Source organism: Herpailurus yagouaroundi, unplaced genomic scaffold (genome assembly GCF_014898765.1).
Source record: "Herpailurus yagouaroundi ecotype Mexico unplaced genomic scaffold, PumYag 140, whole genome shotgun sequence".
Taxonomy (NCBI): Eukaryota; Metazoa; Chordata; class Mammalia; order Carnivora; family Felidae; genus Herpailurus; species Herpailurus yagouaroundi.
This window is the reverse complement of record NW_024412395.1, coordinates 91,326,413-91,342,777: the sequence shown is the minus strand read 5'-3', so window position 1 is coordinate 91,342,777 and position 16,365 is coordinate 91,326,413. Positions and strand designations below refer to the sequence as shown.

Below are 16,365 nucleotides of genomic sequence, written 5' to 3'. Positions count from 1 at the left end.
CTAAAGAATGAATGGACTAACCAAGAAGTTAAAGAGGAAATTAAAAAGTATATGGAAGCCCATGAAAATGATAACACCACAACCCAAAACCTCTGGGATGCAGCAAAGGTGGTCATAAGAGGAAGTATATAGCAATCCAGGCCTTACTAAAGAAGGAAGAAAGATCTCAGATACACAACCTAACCTTATGCCTTAAAGTGCTGGAAAAGGAACAGCAAATAAAACCCCAAACCAGCAATAGACAGGAAATAATAAAGATTAGAGCAGAAATTAATGCTATCGAAACAAACAACAACAACAACAAAATAGTAGAACAGATCAATGAAACCAGAAGCTGGTTCTTTGAAAGAATAAACAATATGATAAACCACTAGCCAGTGACAGTTTGATCAAAAACAAAAAGGTAAGGACCCAAATAAGTAAAATCAAGAATGAAAGAAGAATGATCACAACCAACCAACACAGCAGAAATAAAAACAATAATAAGAGAATATTATGAGAAATTATATGCCAATAAAATGAGCAACCTGGAAGAAATGGACAAATTCCTAGAAACATTTACACTACCAAAACTTAAACAGGAAGAAATAGAAAATTTGAACAGACCCATAACCAGTAAGGAAATCAAATTAGTAATCAAAAATCTGCCAAAAAACAAGAGTCCAGGGCCAGATGGATTTCCAGGGGAATTCTACCAAACATTTAAGGAAGAGTTAACACCTATTCTCTTAAAGCTGTTCCAAAAAATAAAAATGGAAGGAAAACTTCTAAACTCTTTCTATGAAGCCAGCATGACCTTGATTCCAAAACCAGAGACCCCACTAAAAAGGAAAACTATAGACCAATTTTCCTGATGAACATGGATGCAAAAATTCTCAACAAGATATTAGCCAACTGGATCCTACAATACATTAAAAAAATTATTCACCATAACCAAGTGGGATTTATACCTGAGATGCAGGGCTGGTTCAGTAGCGGCAGAACAATTAACGTGATTCATCACAACAATAAAAGAAAGGGCAAGAACCATATGATCCTCTCATTAGATGCAGAGAAAGCATTCAACAAAATACAACATCCTTTCTTGATAAAAACCATCAAGAAAGTAGGGATAGAAGCAGTATACCTTGAGATCATAAAAGCCATATATGAACGACCCAACGCTAATATCATCCTCAATGGGGAAAAACTGAGAGCTTTCCCCCTAAGGTCAGGAGCAAAACAGGGATGTCCACTCTTGCCACTGTTATTTAACATAGTATTGGAAGTCTTAGCCTCGGCAATCAGACAACACAAAGAAATAAAAGGCATCAAATCAGCCAGGAAGAGGTCAAACTTTCACTCTTCGCAGATGACATGATGCTCTATTTGGAAAACCCTAAATATTCCACCAAAAAACTGCTAGAACTGATTCATGAATTCAGCAAAGTTGCAGGATATAAAATCAACGCACAGAAATAGGTTGCATTCCTATACACCAGCAATGAAGCAACATAAAGAGAAATCAAGGAATCAATCCCATTTATAGTTGCACCAAAAACCATAAAATACCTAGGAATAAATCTAACTAAAGAGGTGAAAAATCTAGACACTGAAAACTGTAGAAAGCTTATTAAAGAAATTGAAGAAGACACAAAATTGAAAAAAGATTCCATACTCCTGGATAGGAAGAACAAATACTGTTAAAATGTTGATACTACTCAAAGCAATCTACATATTCAATGCAATCCCTATCAAAATAACACCAGCATTCTTCACAGAGCTAGAACAAATAATCCTAAAATTTGTATGGAACCAGAAAAGACCCCAAATAGCCAAAGCAATCTTGAAAAAGAAAACCAAAGCAGGAGGCATCACAACCCCAGACTTCAAGCTATACCTCAAAGCTGTAATCATCAAGACAGTATGTTATTGGCACAAAACACACACTCAGATCAACGGAACAGAATAGAGAACCCAGAAATGGACCCACAAATGTATGGCCAACTAATCTTTGAAAAAGCATGAAATAATAACCAATGGAATAAAGACAGTCTCTTCAGCAAGTGGTGCTGGGAAAACTGGACAGCAACATGCAGAAAAATGAACCTGGACCACTTTCTTACACCATACACAAAAATAAACTCAAAATGGATGAAAGACCTCAATGTAAGACAGGAAGCCATCAAAATGCTTGAGGAGAAAGCAGGCAAAAACCTCTTTGATCTTGGCCACAGCAACTTCTTACTCAACACTTCTCCTGAGGCAAGGGAAACAAAAGCAAAAATGAACTACTGGGACCTCATCAAAATAAAAAGCTTCTGCACAGCAAAGGAAACAATCAGCAAAACTAAAAGGCAACCAACAAAATGGGAGAAGATATTTGCAAATGACATATCAGATAAAGGGTTCGTATCCAAAATCTATAAAGAACTTATCAAATTCAACACCCCCCCCAAAAAATAATCCAGTGAAGAAATGGGCAAAAGACATAAACAGACACTTCTCCAAAGAAGACATTCAGATGGCCAACCGACACATGAAAAAATGCTCAACATCACTCATCATCAGGGAAATACAAATCAAAACCACAAGGCGATACCACCTCACACCAGTCAGAATGGCTTAAATTAACAACTCAGGCAACAACAGATGTTGGCGAGGATTAGGAGAAAGAGGATCTCTTTTGTATTGTTGGTGGCAATGCAAGCTGGTGCAGCCACTCTGGAAAACAGTATGGAGGTTCTTCAAAAAACTAAAAATAGAACTACCCTATGGCCCAGCAATTGCACTACTAGGGATTTATCCAAGGGATACAGGTGTGCTGTTTCAAAGGGTCACATGCACCCCCATGTTTATAGCAGCATATCAACAATAGCCAAAGTATGGAAAGAGCCCAAATTTCCATAGAGATGGATGAATGTATAAAGAAAATGTGATATATATATACACACACACACACACACACACACACACACATATATGTATATATGTATATATATATATATATATATATATATATATATATATATATGTACACACACACACACACACACACACACAATGTAACTAGAGGGTATTATGCTAAGCGAAATTAGAGAAAGACAAAAATCATATGACTTCACTCATATGAGGACTTTAAGAGACAAAACAGATGAACATAAGGGTAGGGAACAAAAATAATATAAAAACAGGGAGGCGGAAAAAACATAAGAGACTCACAAATATGGAGGACAAATAGAGGGTTACTGGAGGGGGTGTGTGAGGGGGGATGGGCTAAATGGGTAAGGGGCACTAAGGAATTTACTCCTGAAATCATTGTTGCACTATATGCTAACTAATTTGTATGTAAATTAAAATAAAATAATAAAATAAATAACATAAAATAAAATAAAATAAAATAAAATAAAATAAAATAAATGTAAATGTAAAAAGCAACTTAGCATAGTCATCAACAACTGAGAAGTTCAAAGAAAACATTGATTTTTCTGCCCCACCCTCTACTCCATAATTGGGTAAAATGTTATGAAACTAACTGCAAAACTTGGTGTTTTCTAACATAATTTCAATCATAAATTCTCTTTGCTATAAGCATAAAGTATGCACTGACTGTGCAATATTAACCAATCTTTGTATCCTAATGCCCCATAATGTCTTCTGAAATCATAATAGGGAGTTTTATAGATGAACTAATAGAAGAGTAAACCTTTTCAAATATAAATGTCAAATTTATGTAATGACATACATGGGATTGTTCCCAACCTTTGTGATCAAGCAGATGAACAGAGTGCATACTGTAAGTTCAAGATTCAGGCATTCTGTTTTCAAAGAAAGTGACAGGGCTGTTGTGATGGGTATTCATTCTCTGATGCCTCCAGAGGACTGAAGACAGAAAGGGCCAGACATCTGCAATAGGCTAGGCATGAAAGGTTTAACTGAGAAGCATTTTAAGTCAATTGCTCCTCCTCTTTTTCTTCAGATTGACTGAAGCCTATTGATTCCCATCATTGATTGTCTTCTGGTTCAGGATAAGATGGGAAAAGGAAAAGATATTTCATGTATCTCATTATGATCTTTGCATCCCTCACACTGTAATTTGTTATACAAGTCCAGGTAGTATGAGAATGTAATCAACCACTGCAGGGCATTTAAAATTCTAGTGTATACTAAGAATACTGATAATTTTATGCTAGCAAACAGATCTAATCCCTATTCCCCTCACCTCTACCCAAAAAGATTTCAATGAGTAAGTTGTTTTGGAGGACACTATTTACCATACCTGCCATTCAGAATGTTCTTCCAACAAAACACAAGAATGGGACTTAAAGTGGGTTGTTACTCTGTTTTCAAAGCTAGAGGATCTCTTGTTTCTTGACCACACTGTGTCAAAAAGAGATTGAAAGGTAGGAATCACCATAACTCAGAGTATCTGTTTAGAACCTTGAGATGAATGCTTACATTCTTAGCTTATACTAAGGAATCCTCTCTCACTCTATTCCAATTTTTTTCCCTATGGGGGAAGAATAGGAAAAGTTATTCATGCATCAACCAGATATTATTGAGCATATATTATGTGTCAAATACTATGGAATAGCAGGGGGAATAAAAAGGAAAAATATCCTGGCCTCCATTAAAAAATGTATTCTAGAAGAGAGGCAGAGAATAAAAACTTCAAGAGAAATAGTGTGAAGGAGAAGACAAAACCAGAGAAAGTAGATAAGAGGTATCAGAGAACGTTTATAATATTTTGACAAGAAAGACCTCATTGAGAAGCTATCATATGGATAAGATCTAAAGTAGGCAAAGGAAAAAACAATATAGACTTTTGAGATAATATTATTCTAGGCAGCAGATTGGCAATTACAAAGGCCCTGATGAAGAAATTATCTGGTCTATTCAAAGAAGACCAGTTATGCCTGGGGTAGAGTGAACAAGGAGTAGAGTATCATGAGATGAAGTTAGAGAGTTAACAGGGCTCTTAATCACGTAAGAATTTGTTGGTTATTAAGGACTTTAATAACCTTTGTTTTAAGTTAAATAAAGAGCCAATGGGTTTTGTGAGCATAAGGGTAAGATCTGACTATATTTTAATGGGATTGCTTTGGCTACTCTTTTGAGGATAGACTTGGCTGAGTTTGAAGGGGAACAAAGGCATAAACAGAGAGACTAGTTAGGAGGCTATTTTAATCAGTGATATGCGGTGATATGCTTGAAGTATAAGTGGAGATGGAGAGGAGTGGTCAGATACTGGATATAGTCTGAAGGAAAACCAATAGGTTTCCTTAACAAAATATTCATCACGGAAGAACGAGAGGACTCAAGATTTCTGAGATTTTTGAATAAAATACCTGGGCAAAAGGAGTTAGGAAACTAAATGAAATAGGAAAGAAGTAGGTCAGGGGCTTATATCTGCCATAGCAAGTTTGAAATGTCTTTTAAAGATGTAAAGTAAGAAGTTGGAGTTCAGAAGAGGTATCCTGGCTGAAGATAAACGTCAGAAAATCAAGAAGTTAAGAGTGGATATAATTCTAAGAGGGGGAGGAAAGAAAAATTCCGATCAGGCACTTAAAATTTTAGGTGTTTATATCTTATGTGCAAAATGTATTAATCTTGAGATTTCCTCTCTGAACATTATTGAAACAACTGCTAGTTAATTAATATATGTTTGTTAATTAAAAATAAAGATGATTGGCACATTTAAACTAAAGATGGGACGCATAACAGTTCAGATGAAAAAACTCACCAATCGCTTTAAACCCTCACTCTAATGTTACTGTAGGTATTTAACACATATGAATGCATAATCTATAAGCACAGACACAATTTTGAGATCAATAAACAAATGCCATTGTACATATATATAAAGTAATGCAACTTTTATTACTACTGTCATGATTATATCATCAAGCTATTGCTTCATTGCTTTCAGTGTCCACCTATACAAAATATTGATTGTGGAGAATATCCTAAAAAGCCGTATTAAAAATGGCTAGCTTTCTGTGAACCAAAGAAGGGAAGCTTGACTTTAAATACAGAAAGAAAAAAAAAAGAAAAGGAAAGAAAAAGATATCCCTGGTTTCAACTGCAAAATGGTAAAATGTTAAGAATATGAAACAAAAGATCTCTACATTTTTAGTCATTTATATACTTGCATAGGTTACCACATATCATTACCTAATGTAATAATCAGATATATGTGTATTACGAAAATGTGTTTCACAGTAGAAAATTCTATTTCTTGTGGGAATTCTATTAGTAGATTACATAGCAAATTTTCTAAAAAATAGGGTGGTTAATGATGTAGCTATCTGTGAAGTAAATAAAATAGAAGACATAATTCATAGTATTATTAACTAAACACTCCATTTAAGCCAAACAAAGCCATAAAAATGGATTGAAATCCTTTACACTGTATCTAACATAGCTTATCAAGATATTTAAGCTTTTTTTGTTCTTCAATGTAATAACCATTACATTTATTTTTCAAGTTGTATAGCATTAGAACAGATTCCTGAATATAAAATCATATAGTAAAAGACATACTATTAATATATGCTCATTGATTTTCAGCTTAATGTCCTTGACTATTTTATCCCAACCAAAAATATACTTGAAAGTAAAATATTTAAGCATGTTGTGATTAAAATAGGAAAAAAAAAAAGGAAGCCAAAACAAACCAGTCAATACACTTTGAATTAAAAGTGGCAGGAATATTTAAATAAAACTGGTCACAATTACAACACTGAGATATGACAGAGAAGCTAGTTGGGAGTCCCAGCCAAGAGCCTTGGCAACCATGACCTGACGTGACTATATCTTAATTGGGAACTGCTTTTCTGTGCCTTTGGTAGTTATACTGAATGGACTTTGAATAGGCAGAGTACATTTTATTTAGAGAATTGGAACCTGAAAGGCTACGAATAAAAATACACATGCACGCATACCTCCAGAATACAACCATCACTACTATCATTAAAAGCTGATTTAAAAAACAACATTCAATTTTTTAGTCTGGAACGTCTGAGAGAAAATAGGAATCAATCTACACTTTTAATGATGAGAACCATGTGACAGTTTGGATGGAAAAGGAAATGGGGGGGGGGTGCTGTAGTAGGGATGGGCAGAAAAATGTCCTGAGAGGACAGGGCCCTAAATGATAGGAGAGGTAACATAATCTGAATTTGACTGGAGGACTTGGAAAGATATTCAGTGAGATCTGGAATTCAAGAGATTGCCACTGAGGAGTCTAAGAGAGGGACTGGTTAATCATTCTAGTATGTGAGAAAACTGAACTAGCAACTAGAAGACGTAGTATTCACAATAAATTTAAAAGGACACACATAGGGAAACAGAGAGGGATGCACTAAAAATACCCAGGGAAGAAAACAAAAGCCTTGAAAACTAAGATGGCAACAGCAGCACAGAAGAATTGGCATATCCACAATTTATAAATGTAGAGTCAAAGAGATGACTATGTCTCTAAAGGAAAGTGAATTTAAAAAGCAAGGGAAAGTATTAGAATAGTAAATATAAATCATTGTTCCAGTAATTTATAACAAATGTAGAAAATTAAGCTGATAGTTGCAAAAGGCTCCTGGGAGGCTTCTAAGGGTCTGGGGTTTTCCTGGCCTTAATTTTCAGAATGTATGAACTCACTGGAAAATGTTCATGCTCTTCCTTGATTTTTGCTATAGCCAATCCTCTGGGATCAATGAATAATCAGTTTTATTATCACTTCTGCAAAGTGGCAAAATACATACGTTTTTTAAAGAGCTGTTCTTGTAAAAAACTGCCTGCCTTGGGGCACTTGGGTGGCTCAGTCGGTTCAGTGAGCATCAGATTTCGACTCAGGTCATGAAATCATGGCTCATAGGTTTAAGCCCCACATGGAGCTTGCTGCTGTCAGCACAGAGCCCACTTTGGATCTTCTTCTTCTTCTTCTTCTTCTTCTTCTTCTTCTTCTTCTTCTCTCTCTCTCTCTCTCTCTCTCTCTCTATCTCTCTCTGCTCCTTCCCCACTTTCTCTCTCAAAAAAAATAAATCTTTCTAAAAAATTAAAAAATGAAAATAAAAAATTGCCTGCTTTATTTATAGTAGGTTTTATTTTCTCTTTAAAAGCACAGTATCGGGAACTTTCCAAAACGCTTGGTGAAAAGCGGAGGAGCAGCTGCCGGGGGAGCTGCGCCCAGCAATGCGCTCCTTCTGCTCCCCCACACCAGCCTCAGCCCCTTCATCAGCTGTAGAAAACAGTGAAAGAAACTACTTACTGTGATGTTTTGGGAGGTCAAACCCAATGCCACCCAGGAAGAATTGAAAAAGGCTTACAGGAAATTGGCTTTGAAGTACCACCCTGACAAGAATCCAAATGAAGGAGAGAAGTTTAAACAGATTTCTCAAGCTTTTGAAGTGCTATCTGATGTGAAGAAAAGGGAATTGTATGACAAAGGAGGAGAACAGGCAATTAAAGAAAGTGGAGAAGGTGGTGGTTTTGGCTCCCCCCATGGACATCTTTGTTATGTTTTTGGGGGGAGGAGGAAGGATGCAGAGAGAAAGGAGAGGTAAAAATGTTGTGCATCAGTTCTCTGTAACCTTAGAAGATTTATATAATGGTGCAACAAGAAAACTAGCTCTGCAAAAGAATGTGATTTGCAACAAATGTGAAGGCCGAGGTGGTAAGAAAGGAGCGGTAGAATGTTGTCCCAATTGCAGAGGTACTGGAATGCAAATAACAATTCATCAGATAGGACCCGGAATGGTTCAGCAAATTCAATCTGTGTGCATGGAGTGCCATGGCCATGGGGAACGGATCAATCCTAAAGATAGATGTAAAAGCTGCAATGGAAGGAAGATAGTTCAAGAAAAGATTCTAGAAGTTCATATTGACAAAGGCATGAAAGATGGCCAGAAGATAACATTCCATGGTGAAGGAGACCAAGAACCTGGATTGGAACCAGGAGTTATTATCGTTGTTTTAGATCAGAAGGACCATGTTGTTTTTACTAGGCGAGGAGAGGATCTTTTCATGTGTATGGACATACAGCTGGTTGAAGCACTGTGCAGCTTTCAAAAGCCAATATCTACTCTTAACAACAGAGCCATTGTCATTACCTCTCATCCAGGTCAGATTGTCAAGCATGGAAATATCAAGTGGGTGCTGAATAAAGGTATGCCAATTTATCGTAGACCGTATGAAAAGGGTTGCCTAGTCATCGAATTTAAGGTAAACTTTCCTGAGAATGGCTTTCTGTCTCCTAATAAACTCTCTTTGCTGGAAAAACTCCTACCTGAGAGGAAGGAAGTAGAAGAGACTGATGAAATGGACCAGGTAGAACTGGTGGACTTTGATTCAAATCAGGAAAGACTGCGCCATTACAACGGAGAAGCATATGAGGATGATGAACATCACCCTCGGGGAGGTCAGACCTCTTAATGGGGCCAGTGAATAACATTGCTGGTACATGCAGTAGTGAACAAGTGAAGGACTATAATCATAGCTCACTACTTGCTACTATTTTTGTTTTAATGTTCAACTATAGTAGTGTTTTAAAAGTTAAATGAAGAATAAAAAATATAAAAGCTCTGAAAAAAAATAAAATAAAAAAATAAAAGCACAGTATCTACCATAGTTGTGAACCTCACCTCCATATTCCCCTCTTATCACTCATTCACTCACACACACACACACACACACACACACACACACACACACACACAAAACAAAATTAAAGTTGATGGGCATAGATTTGAATCTATAGTCTTAAGGATTAGTAGAGATAACTGCTCACTGAAAAAATTATAACCCGCCATAGTTAAATTTAGTAGCTTAGAAAATATGAAAAATGGATAGGGGTCCAAAAAGAACAAAATTAAATAACCATGAAAGTTGCCTATTAGCTTTAATGGAAGGGTAATCACTTAAATGACTTCCTTACAATTGGAGGCATTTGCACCTGACAAATTACTAACTTTCTCCAGAGAAAAATACAAGTATTATTTGCAATCCATGGGCAAAAGAAAACAAAAAACTCTTGGTTGAACACCAACTGTATCTTAGATTAATTTTAAAATGCATGTAGGTGTAGATCACTTAGTAAATAGAGCAGACAACTCACAGTGGATGAAGGAATGGGCTTCAAATCAGTAGTCTCAGGTGTATGTTCAAGCTCTGCCCTTCTAGCTAAGTCAATTTGAGTAATTTCTTTGTCAGGTATAAAATGACAATAATCTTATCTACTAGCACTGTTTTTTACAAAAGAGCAGATGATTAAATTAGACCATGCATGAGAAAATTCTGATACGTTCTAATACAGATTCTGAATGGACTTAATCTTCCCAAATTTCACAGGTGTAGGTAGAGAAAATCCATCAATATTAATCTATAAAGTTAACTCATATATTTAACTCATTACTTAGGCACTGAGAAAAAAATGACTGAAGGGTTGTTTTGTTGTTTTTTGTTTGTTTTTAATTTTTTACTGTTCATTTTTGAGAGAGAGAGAGAGAGAGAGAGAGAGAGAGAGAGAGAGAGAGAGAGAGAAAGTGATACAGAGCACGAGTGGGGGAGGGGCAGAGAGAGAGGGAGACACAAAATCCTAAGTAGGCTCTAGGCTCTGAGCTGTCAGCACAGAGCCCAGCTTGGGGCTCGAACTCATGAATTGCAAGATCCATGACCCGAGCCAAAATTGGACACCTAACCGACTGAGCCACCGAAGCTCCCCTGTTTTGGTTTTTTAAATAAAAGAATAAAAAAGAATACAAGAGAAGTAATAAAAAAGAAGCAAACAAATATCTAACTAGTATATGTACTTACAGTTACACTAAAATTTTAACAATCAAATATGCTTTTTTAAAATATGAGGGAAAAAAACCCTATAACATAAAATATACTCATGGAAGAAATTTTAATTTAAGACCTGTTATGGTTGGTTGCTCCCTATTTTCTACTAAACCAGATTAAAACTCTTTGGCCACCCTTCAAGGTGTTTTACCAGCTTGTATCTTCTTTCATCTAACCAAAATATGCTTTCTTCCAGATGAGTCAGACACATGCACTATAAACTCCAACTGATTTCTGCTCTCTTACATGCTTCTGCCACTTTTCTTCCAGGAGAATATTCTGTCCTTCTTTATCAATAGCTTCTCCCACCTTTATTCTTATCTGATGATTCCCATAATATTCTGTGGATTAATTAATTCACCATTGTCTCTGTTCCAATGAACATAAGACAGTAGGGCTACAAGGCAGATGAAGCTTTGCCTCTCACTGAAGATATGGATGATTCCAGCTTTAGAGAAGCATTCATTGCTAAACATGGACTAAGAGACAGAGAAATCAGCTGAAATCAGTACGCTAAATAAGGAAGGCTTAGGATCAGATGCAGATAATGAAATCCAGGGTTGAAAATGAGACCAGGGATCATGATATATAGAAGGTCCAACTCCAAAATAATAACCAGGATCAGGTGGATATTCAGTAATTGGCCATTAAGGAGATGTTTACAAGAATGTTCATGGCCACATTACTTGTAATTAGTAAAAATCTGGAAATAATACCCAAAAAGCATATGAAAGAGAACTCAAATCCTTTGTTATCAGAAAAAAATGTCAAAACACAATGAGATATCAACATATATCAGTAAAATAGCTATAATGAAGAGGACTAACAATATCAATTTTTAGCACAGTTAAAAACTAGAACTCTGATACTTTGCTTGTAAGAGTATTGGAAAAACAGTTTAGTAGTATCTACTAAACTTGAACATATATCTCCCTTATGAATCAGCATATTTTCACCAAGACACATACATGAATGTTCATAGCAGTTTATTCATAATAAGCAAAAACTAAAAAAACAAACATGAATGAATGTCTTTCAACACAATTGTGGTATATTTATATAATGGACTACTATTATATTATTACTATTACTATTATTATTATACTATTACTCAAACTAAAAAAAGAATTAACTACCAAATACCTATATAACAATATGGATAAATCTCAGAAATAGTATGTTAAGTGAAAGAGACCAGGCACCACAGAGACACTATTCAATTGCTTCGTTTAATGTTCATAAAGGCAAAAATAATTTATGTTCATTGAGATAAGAATGAACATTAAGTTTTACATAAAGAAAACTTAATGGACATTAAGTTTTACATAAAGAAAACTTCTGAGTGTATCAAAGTTCTATATTCCTGTTGAAAGTTGTGTTTATATGAGTGTGTGTGTGTGTGTGTGTGTGTCCGTGTGTGTATGTATATACCAAGCTGCATACTTGATATTTGTGTACTTTACTATATGTAAAATATACCTTAATTTAAGAGACCTTGAATTTTAGAAATATATGGCAAAATATTTATAGATGAAATAATGTGTCATATATTTGCTTCAAAATTATCTCATGTGTGGGGGTAGTTGAGTGAGCATACTTGAAGCAAAATTAGCCATTTTTTACTAACTTTTAATGACTATGTGAAGCTCAGTATATTATTCTTTCTGTTTTCATTTATGTTTGAAGTATTTCATCAACCAATAAATGAGAAACTGTATAATCACAACTACATAATAGAATCTAGATTGATTGATAGATTTGGAGATGAGAGAGTGAATACAGTGTGTACAGAAAAATATTTGTTGAATTTTGCAGAGAAGTGGAAAGTGATATTGTAGCAAGAAGAGAATGTAAGATATAAAGGACTATAGGGGCACCTGGGTGGCTCAGTTCGTTAAGCGTCTGACTTTGCTCAGGTCATGATCTCACAGTTCATGAGTTCAAGCCCCGTGTCAGGCTCTGTGCTGACAGCCTGGAGCCTGCTTCAGATTCTGTGTCTCCCTCTCTCTCTGCCCCTCACCTGCTCACACTCTGTTTCTCTCTGTCTTTCAAACATAAGCATTAAAAAAAATTTTTAAGGAGTATTGTGTGCATATTATAAATTTGGTGGTTTTTTTTGAAGCCAATGGAGAGTAGTTGAAGAACTATAATCAGAAAAGTCATATGATTAAAGTTTTCAGAAGAGCCATTATGTAGATAGAGAATTCTAAGAGAGAAAAATGACAAGAGAACAAATAACAGTAAATGATGTAACAAGTAACAAAGTAGTAAATGATGTCGAACTATAATATGGCAGTAGAAATAAATTTGTAACAAAATGAACTGATGTGAAAATAAAGAAGGTAGTGCATCTATGCAATATGGTGATTGATTGGATGAAAGTAAAAAAGAAATTAGGCCACATTATTCCATCATTCATTCATTCAACACCTACGAACACCAGGAATTATGATGGACTCCAAAGAGCAGTAGTAAATAAAATAGATATAATCTCTCCCTCATGAAGCTTGAGTACATGGAAAAGAAATCAATACTAACCACATGAAAAAGATTTAAATATATAAGTTCTGTACAAAAAAAAAACCCCAGAATTCTCTTATGAAGAATGAATGGAAAAGCCAATTTAAATAGATTGGGTAGAAAATGCTCTCTAAAATATGACATTTAAGTTGACACACAAAGAAAGAAGAGGCCGTCCTTACAGGGTGAGATATGAACAGTTCAAAAAGAGAAAGGAAAGAGGTTAATATATGAGAAATAAAGCCAGTATGATGAAATGAATGAGCAAGGGAAAGAATGGAATGAAATGAGGTGAAAGAGGTGGGCCAGAGTGTAGATTCAAGGAAAGTAGTTTGGATTTTATAAATGCAATGGGATACCAATGAATCATTTTAAGAATGGACCTCATATTATCCATTTAGTTTTTACTTGATGTCTACTCCATTTCGCACACAAACACACCAAAAACAAAATGACTAAACAGTAAGTGATTCTGGAAGGCAGAATATTAAAGTGGTTTGAAAAGGGAAGTTTTCTTAAACCTCTTCTAAGAAAATATTGGAGAATAACTTTGTTGCTTTTGAGTTGAAGAACTCCTTCAACAAGATAAAAATTGTAACTTATAAAGGAGGATATTATTAAATTCAACTTCACTAAAAAAAAAAAAACAACACGTTGTTCATCAAAACAGGAAAATCAAAATGATAAGCTAAGATTGGGACAAGGTGTGGAAAATGCAAATAAAAACAAAAGAGTAGCATAAAAACATTTTTAAAATGTCCTTCATATCAGTCATAGAAACATAAATAATACAGTGAGGAAAAAAGAAAAAGATATAGTCAAGAATTTCATAGAAAAGAGAGAACAGACTTCCCTGTTCCCTGAGAAACAGCCATGTCCCTGGCTTCATGGAATTTAAACTAGAAGGAGACAGATTTTAATGAAACCAGTACCATTCCTCAAATAGAGCCTGCTCCCTCAGCCTGGGACCCAACATCAAAAGATACTAGCAGAGGCCATCAGGGCTGACCTACACTCTTCGAACAAGCACTAAATGTTTCCTGTTTTAAGTGCATGAGATATTGAAGTTACTTTTTGTTGAGAAAAAAAAAAAAAAACTGACCCAGAGTGTACCATATACAATTATGAATTCTAAGTAATTTAAAGTCCTAAATTAATAATATAAAGCCATAAATATAAGAGAAGATGTAGAAGAATATTATTGTAACCTAGCAATGGAGAAGGTATTTTTAAGCAAGTACCCAAGTGGGGAAAAAAATCAAAGATTTTACTCAATGAAGGATACCACATATCAAACTAACAAATGGGCAAGCATTTGAGAGAAATACATGGCATTTAAAACCAATGAATAATACACAACTAATTAGTGCAAATTCTTTTCTGCCCACTTTTGACTGGAAAATGCTACCTAATAATAGTTTAATTTTCTATTGTTCTTAAAGTTTTTCAGATTTAAGATTCTCAGAATTGGGCTGATGATACTTTTCACTTAAAACTGTGTTATTAAGGGGGCACCTGGCTGGCTCAGTCGGTTGAGCATCTGACTTTGGCTCAGATCATGATCTCACGGTCCTTGAATTTGAGCCCCGAGTCAGGCTCTGTGCTGACAGCTCAGAGTCTGGAGTCTGCTTTCGATTCTGTGTCTCCCTCTCTCTCTGCCCCTCCACCACTCATGCTCTGTCTGTCTCTCTCAAAAACTAAATAAACATAAAAAATAAATAAAATAAACTTATTAAGAAATGTCTATGTTGCTTTTTTAAAAGTAATTTTTTCATGTTTGTTTGTTTATTGTAGTGGAGGGGCAGAGAGAAAGGGAGAGAGAGAATCCCAATGAGGCTCTGCACTGTCAGCACAGAGTCCTACATGGAACTTGATCCCATGAACAGTGAGATCATGACCTGATCCAAACAACAACAACGAAAAGAATCGGGCACTTAGCCAACTGAGCCACCCAGGTGCCCCTCATCTATGTTGCTTTTTAAATACTTAGTTCTAACTGCCTCATAGTAGTTCATTATATATCTTAGCATTGCAAATTTAAAGTTGCACACACACACACGTACACAGAGAGAGACTATGTGCCTTTGCACTTGTACAAAAATTTCTCTCGGGTAAAAATTCAACAGCTGGACTCCAAAAGATATTAATGTGTAATTTCACTAAGTAATGCCAAATTGTTCTTTAGACAATTTATACATCCACCAAAAGTACATCATTATCTTTCCTATTTCCCACCTGGTCATCAATAATTAAATTACAGCAACAACTAGGTATATAACGATAACTTATAACAAAGATACTTAGCTTTGGAAGACAACTTATCTATATTTCCAGGCAGTCAGATGAAGCAGATCCAGTGCCTTTCACTGTGCCTGGAAACTGAAGAACTCGCTAAATATTTGTTAAGCAAATAGTTGAGGAATGCCTCCTCAGAGCTTCCCCAGAAGTTGAAAGTTTTCATAGCAATGAAGCAAAATTAATTCTAACCTTGATGGCTTTGAATCACTTAAGAAAAAGGAAGAGATAAAAGAAGGTACAGAGAATACATTACTGAAAACTTGGAAAATCCTCAAGATTCTGTAGCCCTCCTCAAGGAAGAAGAATAAACTAGAATATCAGAAATTCAAAATGCATTTATGTATGTGTGTGTGTATCTGTTTGTGTGTATGTGTGTGACATGTGATGGCCAGTTTTGTGTCCACTTGATGGATCACAGGGTACCCAGGTAACAAGTGGTAAATGGAGTAAAGCAGATTGTCTACCTGGATGTGTGTGGGCCCCATCCAGTTTATTGAATGCCCAAGTGGAACAAAAGTCTGAGTAAAGGAGAATTTGCTTTCTCTGACTGTCTTTGAACTGGGACATGGGTCTTATCTGCCTTCAGTCTTCGATTCACATATACTTTAGGCTCTTCTGCTTCTCAGGTCTTTAGACTCAGACTAGAATTATACCTCTGACTCTCCTGGGTTTCCAGCTTATTGACTCTAGATATTAGTTTCTTATAATAAATGCTTTATGTTTATTTTGTTA

At 35.5% G+C, this 16,365-nt stretch overlaps 1 protein-coding gene and 1 pseudogene across 2 annotated transcripts in view; one reads left to right on the top strand and one right to left on the bottom strand.

Moving 5' to 3' along the window:
* The window catches only part of SPAG16 (sperm associated antigen 16), a 1,036,541-nt gene that overhangs the window by 742,594 nt on the left and 277,582 nt on the right, over positions 1-16,365 (bottom strand). The window lies entirely within an intron of this gene.
* Positions 8,244-9,561, top strand: LOC121031021 (dnaJ homolog subfamily A member 1-like; annotated as a pseudogene).